The sequence below is a fragment of the Protopterus annectens genome, chromosome 16.part0 (assembly GCF_019279795.1).
Source record: "Protopterus annectens isolate FY-2018-M chromosome 16.part0, PAN1.0, whole genome shotgun sequence".
Classification (NCBI taxonomy): Eukaryota; Metazoa; Chordata; order Ceratodontiformes; family Protopteridae; genus Protopterus; species Protopterus annectens.
The window spans coordinates 553,935,589-553,953,766 of record NC_056750.1 but is presented as its reverse complement, the minus strand read 5'-3'; the positions used below and the strand labels follow the sequence as shown (position 1 = coordinate 553,953,766).

At 45.8% G+C, this 18,178-nt stretch overlaps 1 protein-coding gene across 1 annotated transcript in view; it reads right to left on the bottom strand.

Moving 5' to 3' along the window:
- Window positions 1-18,178, bottom strand: part of CCHR16.PART0H9orf78 (chromosome chr16.part0 C9orf78 homolog) — an 849,816-nt gene that overhangs the window by 199,816 nt on the left and 631,822 nt on the right. The gene's annotated exons all lie outside the window — the stretch shown is intronic.

The window sequence follows — 18,178 nt, the reverse complement described above, 5'->3', positions numbered from 1 at the left end:
GCACAGTCAGGAATCAACATCATTTTCTGTTTAAGCAATCCAATAACATGCTGTTGATACTTCATATGAAACTGACAATTTAAGGCCCTAATATCCAAGGTTGCAGAAGTGTAAACCTTCTTACCCCATCTATCCAGCGTCCTGGAGTCCCTATCAGAGGGGGTAGGATTTTTAGCAGTAGAAGCCTTAATGCCCTTGGGTCCCTGTGAAATAATCTCTGGATCCAGAATAGGATTTTTAAAAAGGAACTTGTGAAAATCAGGGACCCTGTAATATCTATCAGGTTTTCTGGGAGCAGGAGGTAAAGAATCAGGGGCCAAACTGGATTCCGAAAAGGCATCATCAACAAAGTCTAGTATAGGAGGTATAGCTAAATGTCTATGCTGAGGCAGAAGTAAGAAATCCCTAAGCCTCTTTTTTGAATCAGAAAAATCCTGGCTTTCCCAGTGAAAATGTTCCCTTAAAGTGCGCAAGGTTTCACCAAAGGAAAAATCCTCTGGAGGGGAAGCAGAGGAAATAGAGTCCTCTGCATCATAATCCTCATAAGTAGATAAGGATAAATCCAGACCATCAGAAAAATCAGAACCTGGTCAGAAGATTCATAAACAAATTCAGTTCTAGGTCTCTTAGAAGGGGGTGGTTGGCCTCCCGATTAGAGTTATAAAATCTTCAGCCATTCTTATCATTTGTTTTTTTAGGCATAGAGGCCTGTGCATGCGGCCTGGGAGTTGGTTTCTTAGGTATGGTTCGAGGTTTAGACCTTAAAGAAGAAGGAGGCATCTGTTTAATATGCAAGTCCGTAGGCCTGAATACACCCTCAGAAGCTGGTGCCTGCACAGCGGTTCTGGACCCATCCAAGGTAGAGACATCCGTAGGTTCCACAGTTGAAGCATCTTGCGGCATATACCAGACTCCGAATGGGTCTCAGTAGAGGCCTGCAAATCAGAAGTAGCAGGTATCAGGGGCTGAGAAAACACCTCACTGAATACCGTCGAATTGGCGACTGTCTTAGGAGAAGCGTCGTCGGCAGCTTTGAACCTTGGCAGCCTGTCTCTGTCTTTATCTTAGCACTTTTTCGGAATTCTGGTAGTCGGATGGCTAACCGACGACATTTCTGGATAATTGAACCGAGAACCGAAATACTTAGAAGCGAAAATATACAGACGACAGATACTGCGTTGATTAAATAAGGCACAAAACCGACAGCAAGGTAAGTCGTGGTCAGGGCCTAGGCAAGGAATACAGTACGAATGAAAATCTTTGTGAGGTATTTTCTTTCCACGAGAAATACAATTATTAACTTTTACTGACATCGGTAAGGAGCAAGAAAAAGTTTCCCCAATGGGGTACTTAGCTTTAGTTGAAGACTTCGGTTCTGAAACTCGAAAACGAACATTTCAGGAGTCGGCTGACCGGCACTTGCGAATTGCTTCTGCTTTGGGCACCGCACAGCAAGACAGACTGATGTAATGGTGTCGGCTGCATGTTTTATACCCCTGATGACCTGACGTCACGGAAGAAGGGACAGCAACTGACGCAGGACCCAAGACTTTGTTAATCAGGCTGCCTGAGGGCTACTGCAAGCAGAAAACCCAATGTAATGACTGCAACAGTGAAACACGAAGGCCATCTCCCTCGTTTTGAAGTGGAGGTAGTCCACTACTTAGATCTCTGCAACCCCTGTGGCTGCTGTCTGGTGTGGGGGGTCTCGTTCCATGGGGCCTAGGCTGGCCTTGTCTACTTGGAGCAGGAAAGGACCAGTGTTTGGAGGGAAAATGCCTGCTGGACCTGTAAGAAATCTTTAACAGTTGGCATAGATTTTGCTTTTTCTTACATCTTTAAGACCTCTTCTGCTTTAGTCCCAAATAAGTTATCTTTGTGCAAGGGTGCAACCAACAATTTTGATTTGACATGGTCTGGCAGGTGGTGTTCCTTAAGCCATGCATGTCTTCTAATTACAGAACCAGTGAGTGCTGCCCTGCAAGAAGCTTCTAGGGCGTCAAAACCACAGTACAAAGTGTGTTAAGTCACTTGACCAGCAAAATGCATTAAATCCTGTAAATCTTTAGATTCTGCCCATGCAGGAAAGGAGAAATTTTTTTGTTTAAGGAGTTCCAAGGTATGCTGCTGATACTTAAGCATATGGAACTGACAATTTAGTGCCCTGACAGCAAGAGTAGCTGAGGTGTATACTTTTTTTTACCCAATCTGTCTAGTGCTCGGGAATCCCTGTCTGAGGGGGTGGGATTCTTAGCTGAAGTTGCTTTAATTCCTTTAGGCCCTTGAGTAATGACCTCAGGGTCAGCTGTTGGATTTTTAAAAAAGATATTTGTGTGAGTCAGGGACTCTGTAGTACCTCTCTGGTTTTCTGGGAGCTGGAAGGAGAGTCAGGCTGGATTCAAGGAAGACATCATCCACCACATCCAGGACTGGGGGGGTGGCTAAGGGTCTGTGTTGTGGAAGGTCCAGGAACACTCTGAGTCTCTTTTTAGTCTGTGGGTAGTCTTGACTCTCCCACTGGAAATGCTCCTTAATGTATGCAGGGTTTCCCCAAAGGAAAAATCCTCTGGGGGAGAGGCTGAAGGTATGGATTCCCCTGCATCAGAATCCTCATACGTGGGGAGAAGCTGCATGTCTTCATAGTCAAATGCATTGGATTCATCTGACTCTTGCTCAGATAATACTAATGAAGACAGAGATCTTCTTTTTTGAGGGAGTGGCTTGGCATCCCCTAATCAGCATGATAAGGTCTTCTGCCATTTTAAGCATTTGAGACTGAGGTAAGGAAGCAGGTGCCTGAGAATGGGTAGTCGGTTTCCTGGGTGTGGTTCAACCCCAGGGCCTAAGGAAAGTACAGTTTTGTACCTACCATAAATGTAGATGTCCGATAGGCATGCATCTGCAGTCCTTACAAATGGGTTGTCCTGTCGTTAGGCAGCCCTTCGGTCGGCCGGATTCCAAAGTCTGGGTCTGGCCTCGGCTGATGCCGCACTTCACCCGACGTCATAGCTGCAGTTATTCGGGTATAAAGGTATCAGCCGACGCCATCTTCCTCAGTGTTTCTTGCCCCAGATGCCAGGTGCCCTCTAGGAAGGCTAAATTTGGATAATTGCAAAAGTTTCCAAATAAGAGAGAGAGCAAATAAAAATACACATGTATATACATATATACAAACAAATACACCATAATAGATTCCCCCAGCCAGCTAGAAGATGGGTAAATACCTAGGAGTACCTCAGAGGGAAGGAGGGAGGGTAATCCTGACTGCAGATGCATGCCTATCGGACATCTACATTTATGGTAGGTACAAAACTGTACTATGTCCTTCAAGGATGCATCTGCAGTCCTTACAAATGGGTAGAATACCATAGCCAAACTGGGGGAGGAGGAGTAATAAGATTATGGTGTAGTTAGGATCCCTTGCAAAACAGCAGTGGCAAAACCTGCTCGGGATCTGGAGTATAAGGGCAAATTATAATGCTTGGCAAATGTATGCACGGAGCTCCAAGTAGCAGCCTCTAAAATGTCTTTGGTAGCCACTCCTCGTAAAAAGGCTGTGGTAGTGGCTGTAGCCCTTGTAGATAGAGGTCTGATGTTTTCTGGAGTTTTCTTCCCATGGTAAGAGTAACAAAATCTAATGCAATTTCCTATCCACTTAGAGATTGTCTGTTTTGAAATTGCTTTTCCTTCCATTCCTGTTGCATATGCTACCAGTAGCTGGTCAGTTTTTCTATTGCTCTTGGTCCTGTCCAGGTAGTAACGTAATTGTCTATGTACATCCAAGGTATGCAACAGTCTTTCTCCCCTGTTCTGTGGGTTGGGGAAGAATGTATGCAGGTGGATAGCCTGGTTTAAAGATACCCTGGAGACCACCTTTGGCATAAAAGTAGGATTAGTTCTCATGGACACTCTATCTTGATGGAAGATCAGGAAGGGCTGTACTGCCATTAATGCCTGTAGTTCAGAAACCCTTCTTGCTGAAGTGATTGCAAGCAGGAAAGCAGTTTTCCATGATAAGTACTGTAATTCTGCTGTTGCTGCTGGCTCGAAAGGAGGGAGTGTCAACTTTTCTAGCACAAAGTTCAAGTCCCATGCTGGCAATGGTGGCTTTCTAGGTGGTTTTACATTTTTAATTCCTCTCAGAAACTGCCTGAGCAGAGGATGTGAGAAGACTGGAGGATCCAAGTTGTATTCTGCTGAAATAGCTGATGCATGAATCTTAATGGAAGAATAGGACAAGCCATTGTGGAAGAGCTCTGCCAAGTATTCCAGGATGTTAGCTATGTTTACCAGTGACACATTTTCTCCTTTTGCAGTACTCCAAATGAGATACCTTTTCCATTTTGCTGAATAATTTTTTCTTGTTGAGGGTCTGCGAGCCTCCAAGATAATGTCTTTAACCCTTTGAGATAAATCTGGGTTATTTGGTCTTATGCAATGTTCCAGGCAGTCAGCTGCAGTGTTTTCAGGTTTGGATGCAGGGTTTTGAAGTTGTTCTGTGTTAACAGTAAGGGAACTAGAGGTAGAGGCCATATTTGTTCCCGAGACATACTCCTCAGTAATGGGTACCAATGTTGCCTTGGCCAGTCTGGAGCTATCAGGATGATCCTTGGACGGTCTTCTTTGATCTTCAATAGCACCTTGTGCATCAAAGGAAGAGGTGGGAATGCATATGCTGTCAGGTTTTTCCAACTGAAAGATAGGGAGTCCACTTTCCAAGCAAGTGGGTGGTACGTCCTCGTGCAGAATTTTTTCAGTTGGTGATTGTGTGGGGATGCAAATAAGTCTATTTCTGGTAGTCCCCATTTCCTGTAATGGTTTTGAAGATGTCCGGATGCAGCATCCATTCGTGGGCATCCGTGGTAGTTCTGCTTAGGATGTCTGCTAGTATATTTTCTTTTCCTGGCACAAAAATTGCTTGTAACTGAATGTTGAAGCTCAGGGCCACATTCCAGAGGTCCATTGCCATCCGCATAGAGGGTATGAATGTGTGCCTCCCTGTTTGTTGATGTACCACATAACTGTGGTGTTGTCCGTCCTTATCAACAGTTGACCCTGTCGAAGAAATGGTCTGAATGTCTGAATTGCCAGTTTTACTGCCAGCATTTCCTTTTGATTTATGTGTAGGTGCAGCTGGTCTTGAGTCCATAAGCCTTGTATGCACTTGTCCAGCATGTGCGCCCCCCAACCGAGGTCTGAGGCGTCCGTTGTGATGGTCTGGCTTGGTTGAGTGCTGTGGAAGGGTAGTCCTTTGTTTGATTGACAGGCCTGAGCCCACCATTGGAATTCTTGCTTCAGGCATGGAATTATTGGAATTTGGGTTTCTAGGCTGTGCTTGTGCTGAGACCATAAATTCCTTAGGTACCACTGTAACTTTCTCATATGTAGTCTGGCATGTGGAATCAATATTATGCAGGATGCCATGTAACCCAGGGCTTGCAGGACTTTTCTTGCTGTTAGCTGGTTCTGCTTTGTTAATGCCATGAAGTAGAGAGGGAGTTGCTCCTGTTTTTCTACTGTTAGGAATGCCATTTGTTTTGATGTGTCCAGCTCTGCACCCAAGAAGGTTATCCTTTGAGATGGTATCAGCCTTGACTTTTTAATATTGACTGTGTATCCCAGGGCTTGTAGTAGATGAATGACCCTTTTCAAGTCTTTTGTTAACTTGTTTTGGTTGTCCGCTTGTAACAGGCATTCGTCCAGGTAAGGGTAGATTTGAATTCCCTGAAGCCTGCAATGAGCAATTACTGATGCCAGGCATTTCGTGAATACTCTGGGCGCAGTAGATAAGCCAAAGGGCAATGCTGAGAATTGATAATGCTCTGATCCTGCAAGAAATCTGAGGTATCTTCTGCAATTTGGTCGTATGGGGACATGCAGGTATGCCTCCTTGAGATCTAGAGTTACCAGCCAAGACTCCTTGCCCAGCATGGGAAGAAGTTGCTGTAGGGTCAGCATTTTGAATTTTGGAACAATGAGGTATGTGTTTAAAGTGGACAGGTCGAGAATAGGTCTCCATTGGTTTTCTTTTCTTGGTACCAGGAAGAGTCTGGAGTAAAATCCTTGCCCTTGTTCCATAGATGGTACCTTTTCTACAGCTCTCATCCTTAGTAAGTGAGTTATTTGTTTTAGAGCTTCTGTCTTCTGATTTGGAGGTAGGTTTGGCATTCCTCTCTTCCTTGGTAGAGTATGGAAGTGAAACCTGTAACCTTGGTCTATTGTCTGTAAAATCCATTTGTCTCCTGTGATGTAATGCCAGTTTACTGAAAATAAGGCTAGCTTCCGCCTAAGGGTGCTTCTAGTTGTTCCCTGGTAGGCGGTGCCAGAGCCAAGTCACTGTGATTGTCCTGTGGAAGTGGTGGTGGCTGGATCTGTGGCTGTACCGCTGGTTGTTAGCCTGCCACTGACGTCCCCTGTAGGCACCTCTGGATTGACCCCTGCCTCTTGAGCGCCTATTCCTGCCTCTCTGAGCTCTGGAGGTGTCTGGAAAGGACCAATTCTTGGAAGGCCAGTTCCTGCTAAACCTTGGAGGTTGGACCTGCAAGAAATCCTTGACTGTCTGGACAGATTTTGCTTTCTCTTCCTCCTTCTTCAGCACCTGCTGTGCAGGGGAGCCAAACAAATTGAGCTTATCCATGGGAGCATCTAGGAGCTTTGATTTAACATGGTCTGGTAAGGACTGCTCTTTTAACCATGCATGTCTTCTGATCACTGTACCAGTCATGGCTGATCTAAAGGAAGCCTCCAGTGCATCATAGCCGCATTTTAAGGAATGATTACTGACCTGCTGAATGTTATGTACCATTTCCTGAACAGATTTTTTGTCTAATGGTTCATCCGAGGACAGTTTTTTAGTTAACTGGTCTAACATAAATTCTTGATACTGAATCATGTGGAATTGACAGTTCAAGGCCCTAGCTGAAAGAGTAGCAGAAGTGTAAACTTTTTTACCCCATCTCTCTAAGGCCCTAGATTCCCTTTCAGAGGGGAGGGTTTTTGGCAGAGGTAGCTGCTACAGCCTTAGGTCCCTGGGAGATAGTTTCGGGATCTGCAAAAGGAGCCTTATACAAATGATAATGTGTGTCCGGAACCCTGTAGTACCTATCGGGCTTAGCAGGGCCGGAGGAAGAGAATCAGGAGCAGTACAAGCATCATTAAATGCATCATCCACAACAGTAAGTACTGGAGGAATGGCTAAAGGCCTATGCTGTGGCAAATGCAAAAAGGTTCTAAGCCTTTTCCTAGAGTCTGAAAAATCCTGGCCCTGCCATTGAAATTGTTCCCTCATAGCATGCAAGGTTTCCCCAAAAGAAAATTCCTCAGGCGGAGAGGCAGAAGGAATGGACTCTTCAGCATCAGAGTCTTCATAAGGAGAAAAAGGGCCCTCTGGAGGGTTAGAATTATCTGATTCATCAGAGGAGTCATCTGAAGAAACTGGTTCAGGGGGCTCTACTCTAGGCCTCTTCTCTGGAGGTGGGTGAGAGGCCCTGTCTGGGTGTGGTTGGGATCCCCGGATCAAAGAAATGAGATCCACTGCTAGACTAAGCATTTGTGAACTAGAGCTAGGCCTGTGAGAGGGGGTCTTAGCAGGCACAGTTTTGGTAGATTTTGCTGCTTTAGCCCTGGCAAAGGCCTTAATCGACATGGCTGCAGGTGGCCTAGCAGCTCCACGCGCAGGGGTAGAAATATCCAAAGGGATAGTATCAGATAAATCCTGAGAACCTGCAAGAGCGGGTGGGATTTCAGTAGCAGATTCAACCATGCTGGATGAGGCCTCGGTAGGAGGTAAGCTTTCGGCCGAAGGAAGAACCGTGGACTCGGTTTCAGCCGAAACCGAGACACTCGCGGTTATTTAACCGCGTTTCGCCGAAACCGCGGACCGAGTGTCAGTCCTTTTCCTGCGCTTTTAGATATTTGCGTAGTCGGAGTATCCGACGGCATAACGTAAGCAAAAGCGGGCGAAAAACTCCTCAGCAAATTCCGACCGACGTCTAAGCGTCCGTCGGTTGAAAGAAGCACAGGCTAGACAAGCTGCTACGTCGTGGTCTGGGCCTAAACAAGGCAAGCAGTAAGAGTGGAAATCTTTATGAGGTATTTGTTTCCCACAAGTTAAACAGTTATTCACTTTTTCTGACATCGGCTGAGGCAAGAAAGAGTCCCCAACGGGGTACTTAGCTTTTTAGAAGTCTTTGGTAGTAGTAATCTCTGGTTCTGACCGACCGGCACTTGCGAACAGCTTCTGCTTCGGGCGCCACGCGGCAAGAAAGACTGAGGAAGATGGCGTCGGCTGATACCTTTATACCCGAATAACTGCAGCTATGACGTCAGGTGAAGTGCGACATCAGCCGAGGCCAGACCCAGACTTTGGAATCCGGCCGACCGAAGGGCTGCCTGACGACAGGACAACCCATTTGTAAGGACTGCAGATGCATCCTTGAAGGACATCTCTGTTGTTTTCAAAAGAACGGTAGCCGTGAAAGAAGGTGTTGGTCTATGTCAGGATTCGGTATTGTGAAGGACTTCCTCGGAAGCCGGTGCCTGCACAGTGGCTCCGGACCCATCCAAAGTAGAGACGACCACAGGATCCTTAGCGGAGGAAAAAAACTTGTATATGAGTGAACCAAACGTAGCCCAATAAGAAATAAAGTATAAATTTAAAACAAATCAGGCATCCGTCAGGCTGAAGACTGGAAACTCTAATATACAGGATAAGTGGTTTCACACATAATGTGCTTCATCAGATTCATAAAATACAGCATTAAAACAAGGCCTTTAAATAATGCAGTGTGTTAAATAATTAACCAGTCATCACATAAAATCAATTATTGGTGTATACTACATTTTTTAAGAGCTAGTTTTAAAGGCACAAATGCATTAAGACCAGACTGCTTGTCAGCCTGTAATTTAATAATCCATTTGGTTTCTACAGTTTCTAATCTATGGTTAAAATCATCACATCTTTTATTTAAACACACTATTTGCAGCACAATAAAATCAAAATCATGTCCAGAAAAATTAAAAATATGCTTGGCTAGGGCATTGAGCATGTTATTACGTCTGATGTCACCTATATGTTGGAGAATTTGTTCCTAAAGCATTCTGATAGTTTTCCCCACATAGAATGAGGTACAATACTTGATCCAGCCAATTACACTAAACCATGTGACTTACAATCAGCATAAAAAGTAGGTTCAAACAAAATGTCATGAACCAGACGCTGAAAAGTCAACCTTGTCGAAATATAGCAACAAGCCTTGCAATTTCTACATGGAAAAGTGCCCTTACGCCCAGAACAAACAGTAGATTTAAATGTAGATCTATAGCAAGACTGTCTTTTAAGAGAACTTATTTTTAAAGACATGACTAAGCTTATCACCCACTATAGATCTGATCTTGTCATCTAAAAGTAATATGGGCCATAGCTTATTAACTGTATGGCATACTTGTTGCAAATTGTTGCCATAGGTCAAAGAAAGTCTGGTTTTATTGCTAGTCATATTATTAGCCAAAGATTGCTTAGGCAAATTAAGGCTACAGAAAAAAGGTTTACCTCTAGTGGACCTCACTGAAACTACATTATTATAATTGATGTTGAAATCATGCTGCTTATAACCTCTAGCCAAAAAATCATTATGTAAAACATCCACAGCTTCATAAAAATTCAGTATCATCAGTATGTAAACGTGACATTCTAAGATGTTGACTCTTGGTAATGTTATTAAATATATGCCTAGGGTGCATACTATTAAATTGTAAGAATGTATTTTTCCTGCAAGGATTTCTAAAAAGGGAGCTATTAATCACACCATTAACCAATTTGACCCTTACATCCAAAAAATCTATAGTGGTACTTTAATGCAAAGCAAATTTAAAACAATTTCTGGACGTTTCCATATAGTGAACAAAATTCAACAGATCAACTTCTACGCCCTCCCACAAAATAAAAAGATCGTCCGCAAAGAGTCTGTAATATAACAGCTGTGTGGAAAAAGCATTTTCAGTAAGGACTACCCCACGCTCCCATTCTGCCAACGCTAGGTTGGCATAACTGTTAGCGCAGCAAGTCCCCATAGCCACACCCACCTTCTGCTTAGAAAGAATGTCATTAAATAAACAAACATTATTTTGTAAAACCAAATCCATTAGAACCCCAATGGAATCAATCAATTCCAATGAATACTCAACTCAGTATTGGTAGTAAGAATATTCTTTAAATACGTAATGCCCACTTCCATGTGGTCATCATCATCTTCTTTCGGCTGTTCCCATTAGGGGTCGCCTCAGCGGATCATCTGTTTCCATTTCTTCCTGTCCTCTACATCTTGCTCTGTCACACCAACCACCTGCATTGTCCTCTCTCACCACATCCATAAACCTTATCTTAGGCCTTCCTCTTTTCCTGTTACCTGGTAGCTTCATCCTTAGCATCTTTTTCCCAATATACTCGGCATCCCTCCTCAGTACATGTCCAAACCAACTTAATCTTGCCCCTCTGGCTTTGTCTCCAAACCTTCCAACCTGTGCTGACCCTCTAATATACTTATTCCTAATCCTGTCCACCCTCTTCATACCCAGTGCAAATCTTAACATCTTTAACTCTGCCACATCCAGCTCAAACTCCTGACTTTTGTCAATGCCACTGTCTCCAATCCATATAACATAGCTGGTCTCACTACCCTCTTGTAGACCTTCCCTTTCACTCTTACTGGTACTCGGCTGTCACAAATCACTCCTGACACTCTTCTCCAACTCCATCCTACCTGTACTCTCTTCTTCACCTCTCTTCCACACTCACTATTACTCTGAACTACTGATCCCAAATATTTAAACTCATCCACCTTCACCACCTCTACTCCTTGCATCCTCACCATTCCTATATCCTCCATCTCATTCACACACATATATTATATCTTAGTCCTGCTGACCTTAATTCCTCTTCTCTCTACAGCATATCTCCATCTCTCCAGGGTCTCCTCCACCTGTTCCCTACTCTCACTACAGATCACAATGTCATCTGCAAACATCATAGTCCACGGGGACTCCTGCCTGATCTCATCTGGCAACCTGTCCATCACCATTGCAAATAGGAAAGGGCACAGAGCTGATCCTTGATGTAATCCTATCTACACCTTAAACGCATCTGTCACTCCCGCCGCAGACCTCACCACTGTCACACTACCCTTGTACATATCGTGTACCACTCTTACATACCTCTCTGACACGTGGTATAATAGTAAATAAAGTTTGAATATCCATAGTGACAAGTAGAGTTTGTTCAGAAAAACACCATGTTCCCTTGCAAAATCACCCAAGGGTACCTAAAAAATGTTCTGTATCCCTAAGCACTGCCTCAGCCTTTTCCAAGGGCTTTTTAAATGGTGCTCTATAAAGATGGAAATAAATTCTGTAGCCCAGCCTGTACCAGACACTATAGGGCAAAAGGGTGGATTATAAAGGGATTTGTGGACCTTAGGAAGGCCATGGATGATTGGTGTTAAAGGTAAAGTTACCAGCATAAAATCACAGATGTTCTTATCTATAACATTTTCCATTAACAAAACAAAGATTTTCATGTATACCACTAACAATTATTTTCAGATCGATACTAGTAATACAATCATATGTAGCTGAATCATTCAGCATAGCTGAATTATAGTAAGTAGAGTCAAGCACAACAATCGACCCACCTTTATTGGCATAGCGAAAAACCAAATCAATGTTGGCCTTTAACTCATTTAACGCCAAAAATTCATTGTGACTTAAATTATAAAAAGTGCCTTTGGAAACAGTTATGCACTCACCATAACGATCAATGTATGTGGTCCATCTCACCTACATTCATTACCGGCCGACTATTTTCTAGCACGAAGTCTCTAATTGGCTGGGTTAACCGGTATCCCAGGATGCACCTCTCCCAAATCCCAGATCTTGTTTGCATACATCGCAATCACTCCACATACACCAACCTCACTAAGAGGAATATCATTCACCAGGAAAAGGGAATAAACCGATTCTGAAGGGTCTCAGAGCAATTATTCTCCAAATCCTTCAGGCAGGGGGGGCAGGTGGGAGGGTATGTAAGAATGTAGGTGAGTTGGACATACATCAATCATTATGGTGAGTACATAACTAACTGATGTTATGTGGTCCTATCTCGCCTACATTCATTACTGATGGGACAGTGTCCCTAGCACCTCTAACCCGGGAGGCTCATAGGAAAATACTCCTGAGAACCGTGGAACCAAAGGAAGCCCGGCCTCTAGATGCCACGTCCAGCTTGTAATGAGAGATAAAGGTGTGATGAGAAGCCCAGGTAGCCGCTGCACAAATGTCATCCAAGGAAAGCCTGGCATGATAAGCTACTGAAGTCGAGACCGCCCTAGTGGAATGAGCCTTGACTGGGAAGGGTAAGTTTCTGCCTGCTGATGAGTAAATAAAGGTAATGCAATCCTTAATCCACTTGGAAATTGTGCACTTGGAAATAGAGCTACCCGTTCTATTCCCCGAAAAAGAGATAAACAATTGATCCGATTTTCTTACGTGTTTCGTCCTGTGTAAATAGAATCTTAGTTGTCTATGCACATCCAATTGATGAAATTTGAACTCCGCCTTGTTGGAGAAGTTGGGAAAAAACACAGGTAACTCAATGGATTGGTGGAGGTTAAATGTAGACGACACCTTAGGGAGAAAGGACAGATTAAGTCTCAAGGATACCCTGTCCTTATGGAATATAAAATACGGGAGCCTAATGGACAATGCTTGAAGTTCTGATACTCTTCTAGCCGAAGTGATGACCACTAAGAAAGCCATCTTCCAGGATAAGAATTTCAGTTCGCAAGTGGCAGCCGGCTCAAAGGGCGGAGAAGTGATGGCTTGCAATACCAGATTTAAATCCCATGGCATGACAGGTTCTGACACAGGAGGGCACAGTAACCAGGCTCCTTTCAAAAAGGCCTTGCAAAGTTTATGGCCCATAAGAGCGGGCTCATAGGATACATGGAAGTTAGAAATGGCCGCCAGCTGCACTTTAATGGTCGAGGGAGCAGAGCCCTGTCGGAATAGCATAGCTAAAAAGTCCAAGACCGCCGATATAGGGGCTGTGAAAGGGTCCAGGCCTTGTGTCTGAGCCCAGATGGAAAACCTCTTCCATTTGCTAGAGTAAATTCTTCTGGTGGAGGACTTGTGAGATGACGAAAGGATATGCACCACCTCAGGTGAAAAGGAATGTAGTCTAACTATCGATGGAAGTGGAGCAGCCAGGCTATCAACCTGAGGGACTGTAGGGAGGGGTGGAGCTGTCCCGACATATGAGTCAAAAGGTCTGATACTGGATCCAGAGACCAAGGACCGTCCACAGTGTACCGCTGAAGGAAGGCAAACCTGACCTGGCGGGGCCAGTGTGCAGCAATTAGAATCATCTTGCTTCCCAAGTAAATGGCTTTCTGAATCACTCTTGGTAACAGAGGAAACTGAGGAAAGGCATAGAGTAGACCGGAAAGCCAACCATGGACTAGAGAGTCCCTGGGTGGACCCTCCCCCCCCCCGTGGGGGGATCAGAGTGAAGTAGTTGCTGCATCTGGCATTGAGGAGACTGGCAAACAGATCGCAGCAAGGCTGACTCCACCTACTGAAGATCCGAGTCGCAACTCGGTTGTTCAGGGACCACTCGTAAGGCATCAGAATAGCTCTGCTTAGCCTGTCTGCTATTACGTTGGATTTTTCCGGAATGTGCGTTGCCACTAGAAACCGTTGGGAAGGCACTGCCCAATTCCACACTCTCATGGCTTCTCTGCAAAGGGTGTAAGACTTGGTTCCCCCTTGCTTGTTCAGGTACCAAACAACTGACATGCTGAGTGAATAGCAATCGTTCCCCGGGGAAGAGAGCTCTGAAGTGCTTGCAACGCTAACAGCACTGTTCTCATCTCTAGGACATTGATATGTAAGTGTACCTCGTGATCCTGCCACGTGCCTTGGACCATTCTGCCCAGATAATGCCCCCCCCACCCTATCTGGGAAGCGTCCGTGGTCACTGTGACAGCAGGAGAGGGGGGGACTAGATTCCTCCCCTTGTCCAGGTTGGAGGAACATAGCCACCAACGGAGATCCTGCCTGCAATGCTCTGTGAGGAGAATTGGGTGAGAAGGGGGTAATTTTTGATAGGACCACTGGACTGAAAGGAGCCACTGGAGGATCTGCATATGTAGCCTGGCTAAGGGTACTAACATTATGGTTGCCGCCATGGATCCCAATAACTGAAGCACTAACCTGGCTTGGACCTTCTTCCGGGGCAATAGAGCCTGAACCTGAGATTGCAACATTGTTATCCTTTCTTGAGGTAGAAAGGCCCTCATTAGGACCGAGTTTAACTTTGCGCCTATAAATACAACACGCTGTGAGGGCAGCAAGGCAGATTTTTCCCAGTTTAGTGTAATTCCTAACCTTTGACAAAGGTTTATGGTAGCCTCCCTGGCTTGGATGAAGAGATGCCTGGTGGGGGCGGTAAGGAGCCAATCGTCCAGGTAAGGAAACACCTGGAATCCTAGACGTCTCAGGTGAGCTGTCACCACTGCCAAGCACTTGGTAAACACCCTGGGGGCTGTGGTGAGACCAAAGGGCAGGGCTCGAAACTGAAAATGACTGGCTCCCAGCAGGAAGTGTAAATGATTCCTGGATGCCTTGTTTATCTTGATGTGATAATAGGCGTTCTTGAGGTCGATGGAGCACATCCATACTCCCTCTCCCAACAATGGGAAGATGGATTGAAGAGTGACCATTCGGAATTTGGACTTCAGGACGTAGTGACTCAATCGATTGAGATCCAGGATGGGTCTCGGGTCCCCTGTTTTTTTCGGCACCAAAAAGAGTCTTGAGTAAGTTCCTGATCCGATCTGGTCTGAGGGGACCGGTTGGATGACTCCTTTTCTTAGCAGCTTTGATATCTCTAGCACTACTTGATCCCTTTGACTGGGTGGAACGTCCAGGATTTTTTTGATTAGGGGAGGGGGTGAAATAAAGGGAATGGTGTAACCTCCGGTGATTATTCGAAGCACCCATCGATCCTGAGTGATGCTCTCCCAGGCTTGAGGATGCCTCGAAAAATGACCCCCCCCCCCGACTGGCTCCGGAGCAGCACAGTAAGGCGATCCCTCAGGGATGATGATAGGAAGATCCGCGAAAGGAGTTGCGGTCTCCCAGATTGCGGGGGCCTCCTCTGCTCCTAGGATGGCATCTTCCAGAATAATTCCCCCCACCTCTGCCTCTGGAGGGGGGGCTCACCATGAGTGGCTGGGAAAGACGTTTGTGATTTCTTGAACCACATCTTCCCTTCTCTCTGAGCCTTGGGATAAGGCCTAGAGGGAAGAGAAAAATGGGCCCCTATAGCAGATAAAGTCTTACCCTCCTGTTCACATCTGGTAAGAGTCTCTTTCACTTTGGGTCCAAAAAGAGAGGACCCCTCAAAGGGGGCATCCTTTAAGGAAGACTTGAAGGCCTCCGCGAAGTGAAATAGGCGCATCCAGGCTTGCCTCCCAAGAGCCAAGCCTGAGCTAGCTGCCCTACTCGCCCCTTCGGCTGCATAGGATATGAGCCTCATGGACGAGTTTGCAATGGAACCAAGGGTAGACAACTGGGCGTTAACAGTCTGCGCTACCGCCTCAGGCATGTTACCCGTCAAGGTATCTCCCAACCCTTTAGGAGATTTCTCTGGAGCAGAGTAAAGTGACAAAGGTAATTCAGAGACCGCAGTGTAAAGGTCGCTGAAGACAGGGTACGTTTCCCATATCGATCCATACTCCTGCAGTCCTTGTTAGGAGGATGGACGGAGGAAGAAGCCTTTGCAACTTCTTGCCGTGTAGCTGACTCCACCACCATGGCATCTATAGGGACCCCTTTTGTCAAAAACTCTTTCCCCGGGGGAGCAGACAGGAACTTATTAGGATGACTGGGCACTGGTTCCACGGAATCAGGGTGCTCCCACACCCTTCGACAAATCAGGTCTAAGAGTTCATCGAAGGGTGGAGACACCCAGGAGGTGGAAGTTTGAGCTCCGAAGGCCTTGAGGAATACCGACTCCTCCTCAGAGGGTGGCTTGGAAGGCCAGTCGCCTCTCTGCCTCAAAATCTCCAGGATGTCGGAGAAGGAGACGTCATTGGAGGACGACTTAGGGGACCCCTCTGCATCATCGAGGTCGGTTTCTGAGGTGATGGACTCGTCTGGGAATCTATGCGCTTCCTCTTGCACAGCTTCTTCCTGGAAGGCTCCTCAGGCACAGACTCTGAGGGGCCCTCAGAAAGCTGGGGACCACTCATGGGGGTGTCCTCAGGCCTTCGAGCTCTGCTGTCCACTGAGAGGGGCGTCAGAGGCTCTAGTCGGGGTGTATGGGGACAGAGTGCCCGATCCAAGTGATGTCACCGATGACCTGGCCAGTGCGCTCCTCAAGGCCTTGAAGGCGGGTCCCCCCGAATCCGAGGACTGACCCTTCTCCGAGACCACAACCGGAGTCGGGATCCCCGAAGCCGAAGCACCAAGAGGGAGACTCGGGGCCAACATAAGTCCCAATGCATCCCTCCTCGGGCCCGACCGAGGAAACCCGAGTGCCGAAACCAGATGATGGAACTGAAATGGTTGGAGCTGATGATGGCTCCGATAAACCCGCCAGGGGTACCGGAGCCGGTGTAAGGACATCACTCGGCGCCGAACACTCCGGCTTCGATGACACAATGCTCGGAGGAGGAATCATCGGTATCGAAAAAGGAATAGGCTCTGGAGCCGACTGGGTCGAAGCTGAAAACAATTTGGCTAACACCGACGAATGAAGGAGCCTCTGAACCACCCTATCCACGTCCAAATCAGATAACCTAGAGGATTTGGAGGCAACTCAAGGAGATGAGGATCTCCTACCTATTGATTCCTGTGTAACACTGGGTGACCGGCGCCGAATCAGCTCCAATATGATTCGGAGCCGAGGTTGACTCCAGTACCACCGATACCTCCTGCGGCCCCGAAGACAATGGAGCCGAGGAAGCAGTATCCAAACCAGAGCTCCTGTCCTGTGGCTCCGAAGCCAACAGAGCAGAGGAAGTTGTAACTATTTTCAAAATTTTCTCCGGGGGCTCCGAGGAACTACGTGGAGCCGGAGATTGTTTCTTAGTTCTGGTGGATTTGGATTTGCCAGTAGAAGAAGCAGACTCTATATCCTCTTCAAAGGAGGACTTGACCAGGTCCTTCAAAATCAGTTTATTTTTTCTTTCCTGCAGCACCCTAGAACTGAGGGAATGGCAGACAGTGCAGGATTCTTGTAAGTGAATCGTGCCAAGGCAATAAACACAGATGGCATGCCCATCTTTGATCGACATTTTATAGGCACACTTTGAGCATTTTTTAAACCTGGAGGGTTTATGCTCCTTTTGCTCTTTAGACATGTCCAACAAATTCCAAACACTCAACACAACAATAGGAAGGCAGGATACACTACCGAAACTCTAATTTAAACGCTCCTTAGGGAGCGACGAGAGAAAAACACTGAGAACAAGACGAAGGAGAGGATTAGGTCCCTCTAAATTAAACGGGCCTAGCCCGCCAAACACAAGGAAACCACACACACTCTCCACAAAACTATAACAAGCTCAAAACACACACAAAACACAATATAGCTATGAAAATAGCTTTTGTTTGACAGAAAGGTATAAAAACTTTAGAAAGTTTAGTCAAAAAGGTAATTAGCCACAGCCAAGCTCGAGACCACGTCCTAACTCAACGAGTGGCAAACGAGATCTGGGGGTTTGGGAGAGGTGCATCCTGGGATACCGGTTAGCCCAGCCAATTAGAGACTTCGTGCTAGAAAATAGTCGGCCGAGTAGGAGCCGATTATTGGCTCCGAACCCATCAGTAATGAATGTAGGCGAGATAGGACCACATAACATAATCAATTGTAAGTAATTCACTCTCAACTGTTTTAGCAAAAGTTTCTAAAATAGGATGCATTTGGGGCATAAACAAACTTGAGCGTTTCAAAGAAGCAGGTGTTCCCTGCTGTTCATCAAATTTCACCAAACATCAACTTCAAAGCCAAGTTCCGTAAAAAAAGTTTAATGTCTAGTATAATGTTCTCAAAGGGTACAGAACGAGATGGTACAAAGCTAACACCTTTATTTAGCACACTTACTTGAGTTTCAGTCAG